The sequence below is a fragment of the Pseudophryne corroboree genome, chromosome 6, assembly GCF_028390025.1.
Source record: "Pseudophryne corroboree isolate aPseCor3 chromosome 6, aPseCor3.hap2, whole genome shotgun sequence".
NCBI classification, from domain to species: domain Eukaryota; kingdom Metazoa; phylum Chordata; class Amphibia; order Anura; family Myobatrachidae; genus Pseudophryne; species Pseudophryne corroboree.
The window spans coordinates 81,406,338-81,423,136 of record NC_086449.1 but is presented as its reverse complement, the minus strand read 5'-3'; the positions used below and the strand labels follow the sequence as shown (position 1 = coordinate 81,423,136).

Sequence of the window (16,799 nt, the reverse complement as noted above, 5' to 3'; positions counted from 1 at the left end):
TATCTCCCCTTATTACTCCATATAACCTCTCCCTATATCTCCTTCTATTACTCCATATATCCTCTCCCTATATCTCCCCATATTACTCCATATACCCCCTCCCTATATCTCCTCCTATTACTCCATATATCCTCTCCCTATATCTCCTCCTATTACTCCATATAACCTCTCCCTATATCTCCTCCTATTACTCCATATATCCTCTCCCTATATCTCCTCCTATTACTCCATATATCCTCTCCCTATATCTCCTCCTATTACTCCATATAACCTCTCCCTATATCTCCTCCTATTACTCCATATATCCTCTCCCTATAGCTCCTCCTATTACTCCATATAACCTCTCCCTATATCTCCTCCTATTACTCCATATATCCTCTCCCTATATCTCCTCCTATTACTCCATATATCCTCTCCCTATATCTCCTCCTATTACTCCATATATCCTCTCCCTATAGCTCCTCCTATTACTCCATATAACCTCTCCCTATATCTCCTCCTATTACTCCATATACCCCCTCCCTATATCTCCTCTTATTACTCCATATGTCCTCTCCCTGTATCTCCTCCTATTACTCCATATACCCTCTCCCTATATCTCCTCCTGTTACTCCATATATCCTCTCCCTATATCTCCTCCTATTACTCCATATATCCTCTCTGTATATCACCCTTTGAGGGACACTGAGACCATGGGTTATTGGGGATCCTGCAGAACACTGGTACTTAAAACAATATTAGCTAGTACTTTGTTTCTCTTACGTTCTAGAGGATGCTGGGGTCCACATTAGTACCATGGGGTACAGATGGGTCCCTTGGGAGCCATGGGCACTTTAAGAGTTTAATAGTGTGGGCTGGCTCCTCCCTCTATGCCCCTTCTACCAGACTCAGTTTAGAAAATGTGCCCGGTGGAGCCGGTCACAGCTAGGGGAGCTCCTAGGAGTTCTTTTAGTTTTATTATTTTATTAAAGAGTTAGGCACAGGGAGGCTGCTGGCAGTAGCCTTCCTGCTTCGTGGATCCTTCCGATAAACATTCTGGAACTAAGAGCCGTGTACGACGGACTTCGACAGGTGGCACATCTTCTACAACTGGGAAGCGGACTTCCTCAGCAGACGCGATCTCCATCCAGGAGAGTGGGGCCTCCACCCCGAGGTGTTCGCAGAGGTGACAAGTCTTTGGGGCGTACCTTAAATCGACATGATGGCCTCCTGCCTCAACAAGAAGCTTCACAGGTACTGTTCCAGGTCGAGAGGCCCACAGGCAGTGGCTGTGGACGCACTGTGGTGTCTCTGTGGTTCCCTCCACATCCACTCATCCCAAGGATTTTCAAACTTATAAAAAGAACAAGAGTTCAGGCGATCCTCATTGCTCTGGACTGGCCAAGAAGAGCTTGTAACGCGGATCTTCTGGAATTACTGCTGGAAGATCTGAGGCCTCTTCCTCTTCGAGGGGACCTTCTACAGCAGGGGCCGTTCGCTTATCAAGACTTACCACGGCTATGTTTGACGGCATGGAGGTTAAACGCCAGATCTTAGCTCGGAAAGGCATTCCGAACAAGGTTATTCCTGACCTGATCCAGGCTAGGAGAGGAGTAATGTTTAACCATTACCGTCGCATTTGGAAATAGTATGTGTCTTGGTGTGAATCCAAGCAGTTTCCTACGGTGGAGTTTCAACTTGGGCGGTTTCTCCTCTTCCTGCAAGCAGGTGTGGATGTGGGCCTACGTTTGGACTCCATAAAGGTCCAGATTTCGGCCTTGTCCATTTTCTTCCAGAAACAATTGGCTTTCCTCCATGTGGTTCAGACTTTTTTGAAAGGGGTTCTGCACATCCAACCTCCCTTTGTGCCTCCTACAGCACCTTGGGATCTTAACATGGTGTTGCAGTTCCTGCAATCGGATTGGTTCGAGCCTTTACAGGTGGTTGAGGTCAAGTTTCTCACTTGGAAGGCAGTCACACTGTTGACATTAGCATCTGCTCGACGTGTGTCTGAATTGGGGGCTTTGTCCTGCTAAAGCCCCTACTTGATTTCTCTATCGTCCTAAGTGGATGCTGGGGTTCCTGAAAGGACCATGGGGAATAGCGGCTCCGCAGGAGACAGGGCACAAAAAGTAAAGCTTTTACAGGTCAGGTGGTGTGCACTGGCTCCTCCCCCTATGACCCTCCTCCAGACTCCAGTTAGATTTTTGTGCCCGGCCGAGAAGGGTGCAATTCTAGGTGGCTCTCATAAAGAGCTGCTTAGAGAAGTTTAGCTTAGGTTTTTTATTTTACAGTGATTCCTGCTGGCAACAGGATCACTGCAACGAGGGACAGAGGGGAGAAGAAGTGAACTCACCTGCGTGCAGGATGGATTGGCTTCTTGGCTACTGGACATGAAGCTCCAGAGGGACGATCACAGGTACAGCCTGGATGGTCACCGGAGCCTCGCCGCCGGCCCCCTCGCAGATGCTGAAGCAAGAAGAGGTCCAGAATCGGCGGCTGAAGACTCCTGCAGTCTTCTAAAGGTAGCGCACAGCACTGCAGCTGTGCGCCATTTTCCTCTCAGCACACTTCACACGGCAGTCACTGAGGGTGCAGGGCGCTGGGGGGGGGCGCCCTGGGAGGCAAATGTAAACCTATATAAGGCTAAAAATACCTCACATATAGCCCCCAGAGGCTATATGGAGATATTTAACCCCTGCCTAAATACAATAAATAGCGGGAGACGAGCCCGCCGAAAAAGGGGCGGGGCCTATCTCCTCAGCACACAGCGCCATTTTCTCTCACAGAAAGGCTGGAGAGAAGGCTCCCAGGCTCTCCCCTGCACTGCACTACAGAAACAGGGTTTAAACAGAGAGGGGGGGCACTAAATTGGCGACATAAATATATTAAAGATGCTATAAGGGAGAAACACTTATATAAGGTTGTCCCTATGTAATTATAGCGTTTTTTTGGTGTGTGCTGGCAAACTCTCCCTCTGTCTCTCCAAAGGGCTAGTGGGGTCCTGTCCTCTGTCAGAGCATTCCCGGTGTGTGTGCTGTGTGTCGGTACGTGTGTGTCGACATGTATGAGGACGATGTTGGAGGAGGCGGAGCAATTGCCTATGATGGTGATGTCACTCTCTAGGGAGTCGACACCGGTATGGATGGCTTATTTAGGGAATTACGTGAGAATGTCAACACGCTGCAAGGTCGGTTGACGACATGAGACGGCCGACAAACAATTAGTACCGGTCCAGGCGTCTCAGAAACACCGTCAGGGGTTTTTAATAACGCCCATTTACCTCAGTCGGTCGACACAGACACAGACACCGACACTGAATCCAGTGTCGACGGTGAATAAACAAACGTATTCCTTATTAGGGCCACACGTTAAGGGCAATGAAGGAGGTGTTACATATTTCTGATACTACAAGTACCACAAAAAAGGGTATTATGTGGGAGTGAAAAAACTACCTGTAGTTTTTCCTGAATCAGATAAAATAAAATAAAGTGTGTGATGATGCGTGGGTGTACCCCGATAGCAAATATTGGCGTTATACCCTTTCCCGCCAGAAGTTAGGGCGCGTTGGGAATGAATAAGGCGCTCACACGCTTATCAAGTGGCGTTACCGTCGCCAGATACGGCCGCCCTCAAGGAGCCAGCTGATAGGCAGCTGGAAAAATATCCTAAAAAGTATATACACACATAAGGTGGTTATACTGCGACCAGCGATCGCCATCAGCCTGGAGATGCAGTGCTGGGTTGGCTTGGTCGGTTTCCCTGACTGAAAATATTTGATTGATATAGAGCATTTAATAGGATGCATTATATATTTATGTATGCGAGATGCACAGAGGGATATGTGCACTCTGGCATCAAAATAAGTGCGTGATCCATATCTCCCAGAAGATGTCATGGACACGACAGTGGTCAGGTGATACATATCCCATACGACACATGGAAGTATGGCCGTATAAAGGGAAAGAGTTATTTGGGGTCGGTCCAACGGACCTGGGGGTCTCGGCAACAGCTGGAAATCCAACCTTTTTACCCCAAGTTACATCTCAGCAGAAACAGACACCGTCTTTTCAGCCTCAATCCTTCCGTTCCCATGAGGGCAAGCGGGCAAAAGGCCAGTCATATCTGCCCAGACATAGAGGAAAGGGAAGTAGACTGCAGCAGACAGCTCCTTCCCAGGAAAGGAAGCCTTCCACCGCGTCTGCCAAGTCCCCAGCATGACGCTGGGGCCGTGTAAGCGGACTCAGGTTAGGTGGGGGTGTAGTCTCAAGAGTCTCAACGCGCAGTGGGATCACTCGCAAGTTGACCCCTGGATCGTACTAGTATTATCCCAGGGGTACAGATTGGAGAGTCGAGACATCTTTTCCTCGCAGGTTCCTGAAGTCTGCGTTACCAACGGCTCCCTCCAACAGGGAGGCAGTATTGGGAAAAATTCACAAGCTGTATTTCCAGCAGGTGATAATCAAAGTACCCCTCCTACAACAAGGAAAAGGGTATTAGTCTTCCACACTATATGGTGGTACTGAAGCCAGACGGCTTGGTGAGACATAGTCTAAATCTGAAATCTTTGAACACTTACATAAAGGTTCAAATCAAGATGGAGTCACTCAGAGCAGTGATAGCGAACCGGAAAGAAGGGGACTATATGGTGTCCCTGGACATCAAGGATTACCTCCATGTCCAAATTTGCCCTTCTCAACAAGGGTACATTGGGTTCGTGATACAGAACTGTCAATATCAGTTTCAAAAGTTGCCGTTGAATTATCCACGGCACCCCGGGCCTTTACCAAGGTAATGGCCGAAAAGATGACTCTCTTCAAAGAAAAGGGCATCTTAATTATCCCTTACTTGGACGATATCCTGAAAGGGGCAAGTTCCAGAGAACAGTTGGAGGTCGGAAAAGAACTATCTAAAGTAGTTCTACGATAGCACGAGTGGATTCTAAATATTCCAAAAATCGCAGCTGTGTTTTCCGATGATACGTCTGCTGTTCCCAGGAATGATTCTGGGCATAGTCCAGAAAAAGGTATTTCTCCTGGAGGGGAAAGCCAGGGAGTTATCCGACCTAGTCAGAAACCTCCTAAAACCAGGCCAAGTATCAGTGCATTAATGCACAGGAGGCCTGGGAAAAATGGTGGCTTCTTACGAAGCGATTCCATTCGGCAGATCTCACGCAAAACATTTTCAGGGAGATTTGCTGGACGAATGGTCCGGATCGCATCTTCAGATGCATCAGCGGATAACCCTGTCTCCAAGGACAAGGGTATCTCTTCTGTGGTGGTTGCAGGAGGCTCATCTACTGGAGGGCCGCAGATTCGGCATACAGGATTGGATCCTGGTGACCACGGACGCCAGCCTGAGAGGCTGGGGAGCAGTCACACAGGGAAGAAACTTCCAGGGAGTGTGGACGAGCCTGGAAAAGTCTCTTCACATAAACATTCTGGAACTAAGAGCAATCTACAATGCTCTAAACCAGGCGGAACCTCTGCTTCAAGGAAGACCGGTGTTGATCCAGTCGGACAACATCACGGCAGTCGCCCATGTAAACAGACAGGGCGGCACAAGAAGCAGGAGTGCAATGGCAGAAGCTGCCAGGATCCTTCGCTGGGCGGAGAATCACGTGATAGCATTGTCAGCAGTATTCATCCCGGACGTGGACAACTGGGAAGCAGACTTCCTCAGCAGACACGATCTTCACCCGGGAGAGTGGGGACTTCATTCAGAAGTTTTCCTCATGATAATAAACCGTTGGGAAAAACCAATGGTGGACATGATGGCGTCTCGCCTCAACAAAAAACTGGACAGGTATTGCGCCAGGTCAAGAGATCCGCAGGCAATAGCTGTGGATGCGCTGGTAACACCTTGGGTGTACCAGTCGGTATATGTGTTTCCTCCTCTGCCTCTCATACCAAAGGTATTGAGGATTATACGGCAAAGAGGAGTAAGAACGATACTAGTGGCTCCGGATTGGCCAAGAAGGACTTGGTACCCGGAACTTCAAGAGATGGTCACGGACGATCCGTGGCCTCTACCTCTGAGAAGGGACCTGCCTCAGCAGGGTCCTTGTCTTTTTCAAGACTTACCGCGGCTGCGTTTGACGGCATGGCGGTTGAACGCCAGATTCTAAAAGAAAAAGGCATTCCTGAAGAAGTCATTCCTACCTTGATTAAGGCAAGGAAAGAAGTCACCGAAAAGCATTATCACCGCATTTGGCGGAAATATGTGGCATGGTGCGAGGGTCGGAATGCTCCGACGGAGGAATTTCAACTGGGTCGTTTCCTACATTTCCTGCAATCAGGATTGTCTATGGGTCTCAAATTGGGATCTATTAAGGTTCAAATTTCGGCCCTGTCTATATTCTTCCAAAAAGAATTGGCCTCAGTTCCTGAGGTCCAGACTTTTGTCAAAGGAGTACTGCATATACAGCCTCCTGTGGTGCCTCCGGTGGCACCGTGGGATCTAAATGTAGTTTTAGATTTCCTCAAATCCCATTGGTTTGAACCACTTAAGAAGGTGGATTTGAAATATCTCACATGGAAAGTGACTATGTTACTGGCCCTGGCTTCGGCCAGGAGAGTATCAGAACTGGCGGCTTTATCTTATAAAAGTCCTTATTTAATTTTCCATTCAGATAGGGCAGAGCTGCGGACGCGTCCGCATTTTCTCCCGAAGGTGGTGTCAGCGTTTCACCTGAACCAGCCTATTGTAGTGCCTGCGGCTACAAACGACTTGGAAGACTCCAAGTTGTTGGACGTTGTCAGAGCTTAAAGATATACATTTCAAGGACGGCTGGAGTCAGAAAATCTGACTCGCTGTTTATACTGTATGCACCCAACAAGTTGGGTGCACCTGCTTCTAAGCAGTCGATTGCTCGTTGGATTTGTAACACGATTCAACTTGCACATTCTGTGGCAGGCCTACCACAGCCTAATTCTGTTAAGGCCCATTCCACAAGGAAGGTGGGCTCATCCTGGGCGGCTGCCCGAGGGGTCTCGGCATTACAACTCTGCCGAGCAGCTACGTGGTCAGGGGAGAACACGTTTGTAAAATTTTACAAATTTGATACCCTGGCAAAAGAGGACCTGGAGTTCTCTCATTCGGTGCTGCAGAGTCATCCGCACTCTCCCGCCCGTTTGGGAGCTTTGGTATAATCCCCATGGTCCTTTCAGGAACCCCAGCATCCACTTAGGACGATAGAGAAAATAAGAATTTACTTACCGATAATTCTATTTCTCGGAGTCCGTAGTGGATGCTGGGCGCCCATCCCAAGTGCGGATTATCTGCAAGACTTGTACATAGTTATTGTTAACTATTTCGGGTTATTTTGTTTAGGGAGCCATCTTTCAGAGGCTCCTCTGTTATCATACTGTTAACTGGGTTTAGATCACAAGTTGTACGGTGTGATTGGTGTGGCTGGTATGAGTCTTACCCGGGATTCAAAATCCTCCCTTATTGTGTACGCTCGTCCGGGCACAGTACCTAACTGGAGTCTGGAGGAGGGTCATAGGGGGAGGAGCCAGTGCACACCACCTAATCCTAAAGCTTTACTTTTTGTGCCCTGTCTCCTGCGGAGCCGCTATTCCCCATGGTCCTTTCAGGAACCCCAGCATCCACTACGGACTCCGAGAAATAGAATTATCGGTAAGTAAATTCTTATTTTTCCATGAAGGTAGAGCTGAGCTCAGGACGCATAAGCAGGTTCTTCCAAAGGTTGTGTCAGCATATTATATCAACCAACCTATCGTGGTGCCAGTGGCTTCTGACTCCTCAATTACCTCAAAGCCCTTGGATGTTGTGAGGGCTTTGAGGATTTATGTGAAGAGAACTTCTCGTCACAGAAAGTCGGACTCTTTGTCCTTTATGATCCCATCAAGTTTGGGTGTCCTGCCTCTAAGCAGACAATTTCTCGCTGGATCAGGTTCACTATCCAGCATGCTTATTCTACGGCAGGATTGGCGTGTCCAAAATCTGTTAAGGCCCACTCTACTCGTAAGGTGGGTGATTCCTAGGTGGCTGCCCGGGGTGTCTCGACTTTACAGCTTTGCCGAGCAGCTACTTGGTCTGGTCGAACACGTTTGCTAAGTTTTACAGGTTCGATACTTTGACCTCTGAGGACCTAAAGTTTGGTCTATCGGTTCTGCAGGAGCCTCCACACTCTCCCTCCCGTACTGGGAGCTTTGGTACATCCCCATGGTAGTAATGTACCATGGGGATGTAGCAGCATCCTCTAGGATGTAAGAGAAAATAGGATTTTAATTACCTACCGGTAAATCCTTTTCTCATAGTCCATAGAGGATGCTGGGTGCCCGCCCAGCGCTTTGTTTTCCTGCAGTTGTTACAGTGGGGGAAAAAAAGTATTTGGACAGCCACCGATTGTGTAAGTCGACCCACTTAAAAAGATGAGAGAGGTCTGTAATTTCCATCATAGGTACACTTCAACTGTGAGAGACAGAATCTGAAAAAAAAACCCCAGGAAATCACATTGTATGATTTTTAAACAATTTACTTAAATATTCTTGTGGAAAATAAATATTTGGACACCTACCAAGCAGCAAGATTTCTGGCTCTCACAGACCTGTTACTACTACTACTACTACTACTTCAAGAAGCTCTTCTATCCTCTTCTCGTTACCAGTATTAATGGCACCTGTTTGAACTGGTTATCTATATAAAAGACACCTGTCCACACCCTCAAACAGTCAGACTGCTACCTCTCCACCATGTCCAAGACCAGAGAACTGTCTAAGGACACCAGGGACAAAATTGTAGAGCTGCACAAGGCTGGGATGAGCTACTCGTCAATAGGCAACCAGCTTGGTAAGAAGAGATAAACTGTTGGCGCAATTATTAAAAAATGGAGGAAATACAAGATCACTTACAATCTCCCTCAACCTGGGGCTCCATGCAAGATCTCACCTCGTGGGGTATCAGTGATCTTGAGAACGGTGAGGAATCAGCCCAGAACTACACGGGGGGACCTGGCTAATGACCTCAAGAGAGCTGGAACCACAGTCACAAAGGTTACCATTAGTAACACACTACGTCATCATGGATTGAAATCCTGCATCGCCCGAAAGGTCCCCCTGCTTAAGCCAGCACATGTCCAGGCCCGTCTAAAGTTTGCCAGTGAGGATCTGGATGATCCAGAGAAGGATTGGGAGAATGTAATCAGATGAGAGCAAAATCGAACTTTTTGGTATAAACTCCACTCGCCATGTTTGGAGGGAGAAGAATGATGAGTGGCATCCCAAGAACACCATACCCACTGTGAAGCATGGGGGTGGAAACATCATGCTTTGGGGCTGCTTTTCTGCAAAGGGGACAGGACAATTGATCCTTATTAAGGAGAGGATGAATGGGGCCATGTATCGTGAGATTTTGGGCAAAAACCTCCTTCCCTCAGTAAGAGCATTGAAGATGGAACGTGGCTGGGTCTTCCAGCATGACAATGACCCCAAACACACCGCCCGGCCAACTAAGGAGTGGCACCGTAAGAAGCATTTCAAGGTCCTGGAGAGGCCTCCAGACCTCAACCCAATAGAAAATCTGTGGAGGGAGTTGAAAGTCCGTGTTGCCCGGCGACAGCCCCAAAACATGACCGATCTAGAGAAGATCTGCATGGAAGAGTGGGCCAAAATACCCGCTACAGTGTGTGCAAACCTGGTCAAGAACTACAGGAAACGTTTGACTTCTGTAATTGCCAACCGAAGTTATATTACAAAGTATTGAGTTAAACTTTTTGATTGTCCAAATATTTATTTTCCCGCAAGAATATACAAAGAAATTGTTTAAAAATCATACAATGTGATTTCCTGTTATATGTGTGTGTGTGTGTGTGTGTTTGTGTTTTTTTTTTAAATTTTTTTTTTTTTTTTCTGATTCTGTCTTTCACAGTTGAAGTGTACCTATGATGGAAATTACAGACCTCTCTCATATTTTTAAGTGGGTCAACTTACACAATCGGTGGCTGTGCAAATACTTTTTTGCCCCACTGTACTAGGTTCGGTACTACCTTGTTACCTGGTTAAGTACTGTTGTTCAGCTGTTACTGAATTGTTCAAGGTGGTTAGCATGGTTTGCCTTGTTATGATTGAGCTGGTGTGAATCTCACTGTCTGTGTATTTCCTTCTCTCGGAGTATGTCCGTCTCCTCGGGCACAGTTTCTAAACGGAGTCTGGTAGGAGGGGCATAGAGGGAGGAGCCAGCCTACACTATTAAACTCTTAAAGTGCCCATGGGTCCCAAGGGACCAGTCTATACCACATGGTACTAATGTGGACCATAGCATCCTCTATGGACTACGAGAAAAGGATTTACCGGTAGGTAATTAAAATCCTATTTTCTCCCTCCACTGTAGGGAACAAAAGGCACTTTTTCCTGAGCGCCTGTATGTTGGTTATTTTTTCTGTTTTGATTTTTTACATTTTTAAATTTGTCATACGACTAGGTCAGAGCATCTGTAATATGGCTGGTCTTGTGCAGTATTCCTGGTATACTTTGGTTAATACCTACCAAAAGTCCAAGGAAGGACAACTGGTGAACCTGGCAACAGGGTCACGGGCTCCCAAGACACATTGCTGCGCATGGGGAGTAGAGAATAGCGTGTTTTGTCTCATCCCACAGAAGGAGCATAAATTGCTGAAAAAGTTACTGTAATTGTGGACAATGACTGGTCAGTGCCCATGCTGATCCCTGTCCACCTACAATGGACACGTGGGCCTCAGAACTGGACCATGAAGCAGTGAAAGAAGGTGGGCTAGTCTAATGAACCAGGTTTTCTTTTACATCATGTGGAAGGCTGGGTGTGTGTGCGTCATTTACCTGGGAAAGAGATGGCACCAGGATGCAAAGGCATTATTAAGCTCTGGGCAATATTCTGCTGGGAAACCTTGGGTCCTTCCATTCATGTGGATGTTACTTAAACATTGAAACATTGTTGCAGACCAAGTACACACCTTCATTGCAACAGTATTCCCTGTTGGCAGTGGCCTCTTTTAGTAAGATATGTGCCCGGACACACTGCAAAAATTGTTTAGGAATGGTTTGAGGAACATGACAAAGAGTTCAAGATGTTGACTTGGCCTCCAAATTCCCCAAATCTCAATCGACTGACCATCTGTGGGGTGCTGGGAAAAAAAAAGTCCAATCCTTGGAGGCCCCACCTCACACTTTACAGGACTTAAAGGATCTGCTACTAACATCTTGGTGCCAGATACCATAGGACACCTTCAGAGGTCTTGTGTAGTCCATACCTCAACGGATCAGATCTGTTTTGATGGCACAAGGGGGACCTACACAATATTAGTCGGCTGATTTTAATGTTATGGCTGATGTGTGTGTGTGTGTGTGTGTATATCAAGAACACATAACATTGTCGGAAAACAGTTACTAGTAATAGTAGTAATAATAATTGTATTTAAATGGCGCTCTTTCTCCAGCAGGACTGGGGTTGATCTTTTGGTTTCTTATGATGGCCACAAAAACTTTGACATGCATCCCAAAAGACAAATGCTAGATAGATGTCTTCCGTGATTCAGTACGTTTACATTACAGCACCTTTTCTTAACAATCTGAAGAAGCATTTTACCAGATCAATTATCAAATTGTTAACAGTGAGGCATTGAGTCCACAGTGGGCAGCTGTGTGGGTATCCGGACTATAGGTCGACACTAGAAATAGGTCGACACAGCCGTTAGGTCGACGTGAACAAGGTCGACATGAAAAAAGGCCGACATGAGTTTTTCACATTTACAATCCATGTGGACTACGATTGGGAACGATAACCTTGCCTACAGCATGCAAGGGGACGTGTGGCACTAATTGGAGTTCCCGGTCACTTGGCGGAGAAAACGACACCAAAAAAAACATTAAAAAAACGACCTTTTCTCTAACGTCCTAAGTGGATGCTGGGGACTCCGTAAGGACCATGGGGATTAGCGGCTCCGCAGGAGACTGGGCACAACTAAAGAAAGCTTTAGGACTACCTGGTGTGCACTGGCTCCTCCCACTAAGACCCTCCTCCAGACCTCAGTTAGATTCTTGTGCCCGGCTGAGCTGGATGCACACTAGGGGCTCTCCTGAGCTCCTAGAAAGAAAGTATATTTTAGGTTTTTTATTTTACAGTGAGATCTGCTGGCAACAGACTCACTGCAGCGAGGGACAAAGGGGAGAAGAAGCGAACCTACCTAACTGGTGGTAGCTTGGGCTTCTTAGGCTACTGGACACCATTAGCTCCAGAGGGATCGACCGCATGGAACCGGCCATTGATGTTCGGTCCCGGCCCCGCGCCGCCGGCCCCCTTACAGAGCCAGAAGCAAGAAGAGTCCGGAAAATCGGCGGCAGAAGACATCAGTCTTCACCAAGGTAGCGCACAGCACTGCAGCTGTGCGCCATTGCTCCTCATACACACCTCACACTCCGGTCACTGAGGGTGCAGGGCGCTGGGGGGGGGGGCGCCCTGAGCAGCAATAAAAACACCTTGGCTGGCAAATATATCACAATATATAGCCCCAGAGGCTATATATGTGATAAATACCCCTGCCAGAATCCATAAAAAGCGGGAGAAAAGTCTGCGAAAAAGGGGCGGGGCTATCTCCCTCAGCACACTGGCGCCATTTTCTCTTCACAGTGCAGCTGGAAGACAGCTCCACAGGCTCTCCCCTGTAGTTTTCAGGCTCAAAGGGTTAAAAAGAGAGGGGGGGCACTAAATTTAGGCGCAATATTGTTTATACAAGCAGCTATTGGGGGAAAAATCACTCAGTTATAGTGTTAATCCCTGCATTATATAGCGCTCTGGTGTGTGCTGGCATACTCTCTCTCTGTCTCCCCAAAGGACTTTGTGGGGTCCTGTCCTCAGTCAGAGCATTCCCTGTGTGTGTGCTGTGTGTCGGTACGGCTGTGTCGACATGTGGGATGAGGAAGGTTACGTGGAGGTGGAGCAGAGGCCGATAAATGGGATGTCGCCCCCTGTGGGGCCGACACCAGAGTGGATGGATAGGTGGAAGGTATTAACCGACAATGTCAACTCCTTACATAGAAGGCTGGATGACGTAAAACAGCGGTGGGACAGCCGGCTTCTCAGCCCGCGCCTGCCCAGGCGTCTCAAAGGCCATCAGGGGCTCAAAAAAGCGCCCGTTACCTCAGATGGCAGACACAGATGTCGACACTGAGTCTGACTCCAGTGTCGACGAGGTTGAGACATATACACAATCCACTAGGAACATCCGTTACATGATCTCGGCAATGAAAAATGTGTTACGCATTTCTGACATGAACCCAAGTACCACATAAAAGGGGTTTTATTTTTGGGGAGAAAAAGCAGCCAGTGTTTTGTTCCCCCATCAGATGAATGAATGAAGTGTGTAAAGTAGCGTGGGTTCCCCCGATAAGAAACTGGTAATTTCAAAAAAGTTACTGATGGCGTACCCTTTCCCGCCAGAGGATAGGTCACGTTGGGAGATATCCCTTAGGGTGGATAAGGCGCTCACACGTTTGTCAAAAAAGGTGGCACTGCCGTCTTAGGATACGGCCACCTTGAAGGAGCCTGCTGATAAAAAGCAGGAGGCTATCCTGAAGTCTGTAAATACACACTCAGGTTATATACTGAGACCTGCAATTGCCTCAGCATAAATAGTGCTGCTGCAGCGTGGTCTGATACCCAGTCAGATAATATTAAAACTCTAAGACAGGGATAATAGTTTGCTAACATAGAGCATATTAAAGACGTCGTCTTAGATATAAAGGATGCACAGAGGGATATTTGCCGGCTGGCATCCAGAATTAATGCAATGTCCATTTTGCCAGGAGGGTATTAGAAACCCGGCAGTGGACAAGTGATGCTGCCTATAAAAGGCACATGGAGATTCTGCCTTATAAGGGTGAGGAATGGTTTGGGGATGGTCTCTGGGACCTCGTATCCACAGCAACAGCTGGGAAGAAAATTTTTTTACCTCAGGTTTCCTCACAGCCTAAGAAAGCACTGTATTTTCAGGTACAGTCCTTTCGGCTTCAGAAAAGCAAGCGGGTCAAAGGCGCTTCCTTTCTGCACAGAGACAAGGGAAGAAGGAAAAAGCTGCACCAGCAGCCAGTTCCCAGGATTAAAAAATCTTCCCCCGCTTCCTCTGAGTCCACCGCATGACGTTGGGGCTCCACAGGTGGAGACAGGTGCGGTTGGGGCGCGTCTCGGGAACTTCAGGGACCAGTGGGCTTGCCCACAGGTGGATCCCTAGGTTCTGCAAATAGTATCACAGGGATACAGGCTGGAGTTCGAGGCGACTCCCCCTCGCCGTTACCTCACATCAGCCTTGCCTGCTGCCCTCGGAGAAAGGTAGTACTGGCGGCAATTCACAAGCTGTACTTCCAGCAGGTGAAATCAAGGTACCCCTCCTTCAACAAGGCCGGGGTTACTATTCCAAAATGTTGTGGTACCGAAACCAGACGGTTCGGTGCGACCCATTCTAAAATTGAATGCCTTGAACACTTATATACGAAGGTTCATGGTCAAAATGGAATCGCTCAGGGCGATTATTGCAAGCCTGGAGAATTTCATGGTATCACTGGACATCAAGGATGCTTACCTGCATGTCCCTATTTACCCTCTTCACCAGGTGTACCTCAAAATTGTGGTACAGGATTGTCATTACCAATTCCAGACGTTGCCGTTGGTCGGTCCCCGGCACAGAGGTATTTACCAAGGTAATGGCCGAAATAATTATCCCGTACTTGGACGATCTCCTTATAAAGGCGAGGTCCAGGGAGCAGTTGTTCGGCGGAGTAGCACTATCTCGGGAAGTGCTACAACAGCACGGCTAGATTCTGAATATTCTAAAGTCGCAGCTGGTTCCTACGACGCGTCTACTGTTCCTGGGTATGGTTCTGGACACAGAACAGGATAAAAAGGGTTTCTCCCGGAGGAGAAGTCCAAGGAGTTGTCGTCTCTAGACAGAGACCTCCTAATACGTATACAGGTGTCGGTGCATCAATGCACGCGAGCCCTGGGAAGGATGGTAGCTTCTTACGAAGAAATTCCATTCGCCAGGTCCCATGCAAGGATTTTCCAGTGGGATCTGTTGGACAAGTGGTCCGGGTCGCATCTTCAGATGCATCGGCGGATAACCCTGTCTCCAAGGGCCAGGGTGTCACTGTTGTGGTGGCTGCAGAGTGCTCATCTTCTAGGGGGCCGCAGATTCGGCATACAGGACTGGGTCCTGGTGACCACGGATGCCAGCCTTCAAGGCTGGGGGGCAGTCACACAGGGAAGAAACTTCCAAGGCTATGGAAAAAGTCAGGAGACTTCCCTACACATAAATATTCTGGAACTAAGGGCCATTTACAATGCCCTAAGTAAGGCTAGACCCCTGCTTCAACACCGGCCGGTGCTGATCCAGTCAGACAACATCACGGCGGTCGCTCATGTAAACCGACAGGGCGGCACAAGAAGCAGGATGGCGATGGCAGAAGCCACAAGGATTCTCCGATGGGCGGAAAATCATGTGTTAGCACTGTCAGCAGTGTTCATTCCCGGAGTGGACAACTGAGAAGCAGACTTTCTCAGAAGACACGACCTCCACCCGGGAGAGTGGGGACTTCATCCAGAAGTTTTCCAAATGATTGTACACCATTGGGAAAGGCCACAATTGGACATGATGGCGTCCCGCCTCAACAAAAAGCTACAAAGATATTGCGCCAGGTCAAGGGACCCTCAGGCGATAGCTGTGGACGCTCTGGTAACACCGTGGGTGTACCAGTCGGTGTATGTGTTCCCTTCTCTGCCTCTCTTACCCAGGGTAATGAGAATAATAAGAAGGAGAGAAGTAAGAACTATACTCATTGTTCCGGGTTGGCCAAGAAGAGCTTGGTAACCAGAACTCCAAGAAATGATCTCAGAGGACCCATGGCCTCTGCCGCTCAGACAGGACCTGCTGCAGCAGGGGGCCTGTCTTTTCCAAGACGTACCGCGGCTGCGTTTGACGGCATGGCGGTTGAACGCCGGATCCTGAAGGAAAAGGGCATATCGGAGGAAGTTATCCCTACGCTATTTAAAGCTAGGAAAGAAGTGAACGCAAACCATTATCACCGCATATGGTGGAAATATGTTGCGTGCTGTGAGGCCAGGAAGGCCCCAAAGGAGAAATGTCAGCTAGGTCGATTTCTGCACTTCCTACAGTCAGAGGTGACCATGGGCCTAAAATTGGGTTCCATGAAGGTCCAGATTTCGGCTCTATCGATTTTCTCCCAAAAATAGAACTGGCTTCACTGCCTGAAGTTCGGACTTTTGTTAAGGGAGTGCTGCATAGTCAGCCCCCGTTTGTGCCTCCAGTGGCACCGTGGGATCTCAACGTAGTGTTGGATTTCCTGAAGTCGCATTGAGTTGAGCCACTTAAATCCGTGGAGCTACAATACCTCACGTGGAAAGTGGTCATGCTGTTGGCCTTGGCGTCGGCCAGGCGTGTATCAGAATTGGCGGTTTTGTCATGCAAAAGCCCTTATCTGTATTTTATATGGAAAAGGCGGAATTGAGGACTCGTTCCCAATTCCTTCCTAAGGTGGTATCGGTTTTTCATGTGAACCAACCTATTGTGGTGCCTGCGGCTACTTGGGACTTGGAGGATTCCAAGTTTTCTGGACGTAGTCGGGGCCCTGAAAAATATATGTTTCCAGGACGGCTGGAGTCAGAAAGACTGACTCGCTATTTATCCTGTATGCACCCAACAAGCTGGGTGCTCCTGCTTCTAAGCAGACTATTGCTCGCTGGATCTGTAGCACGATTCAACTTTCACATTCTGCGGCTGGACTGCCGCACCCTAAATCTGTAAAAGCCCA

General features: G+C 48.1%; 1 protein-coding gene across 3 annotated transcripts in view; it reads left to right on the top strand.

Moving 5' to 3' along the window:
- TYK2 (tyrosine kinase 2) overlaps positions 1 to 16,799 on the top strand; it is a 132,088-nt gene that overhangs the window by 57,123 nt on the left and 58,166 nt on the right. The window lies entirely within an intron of this gene.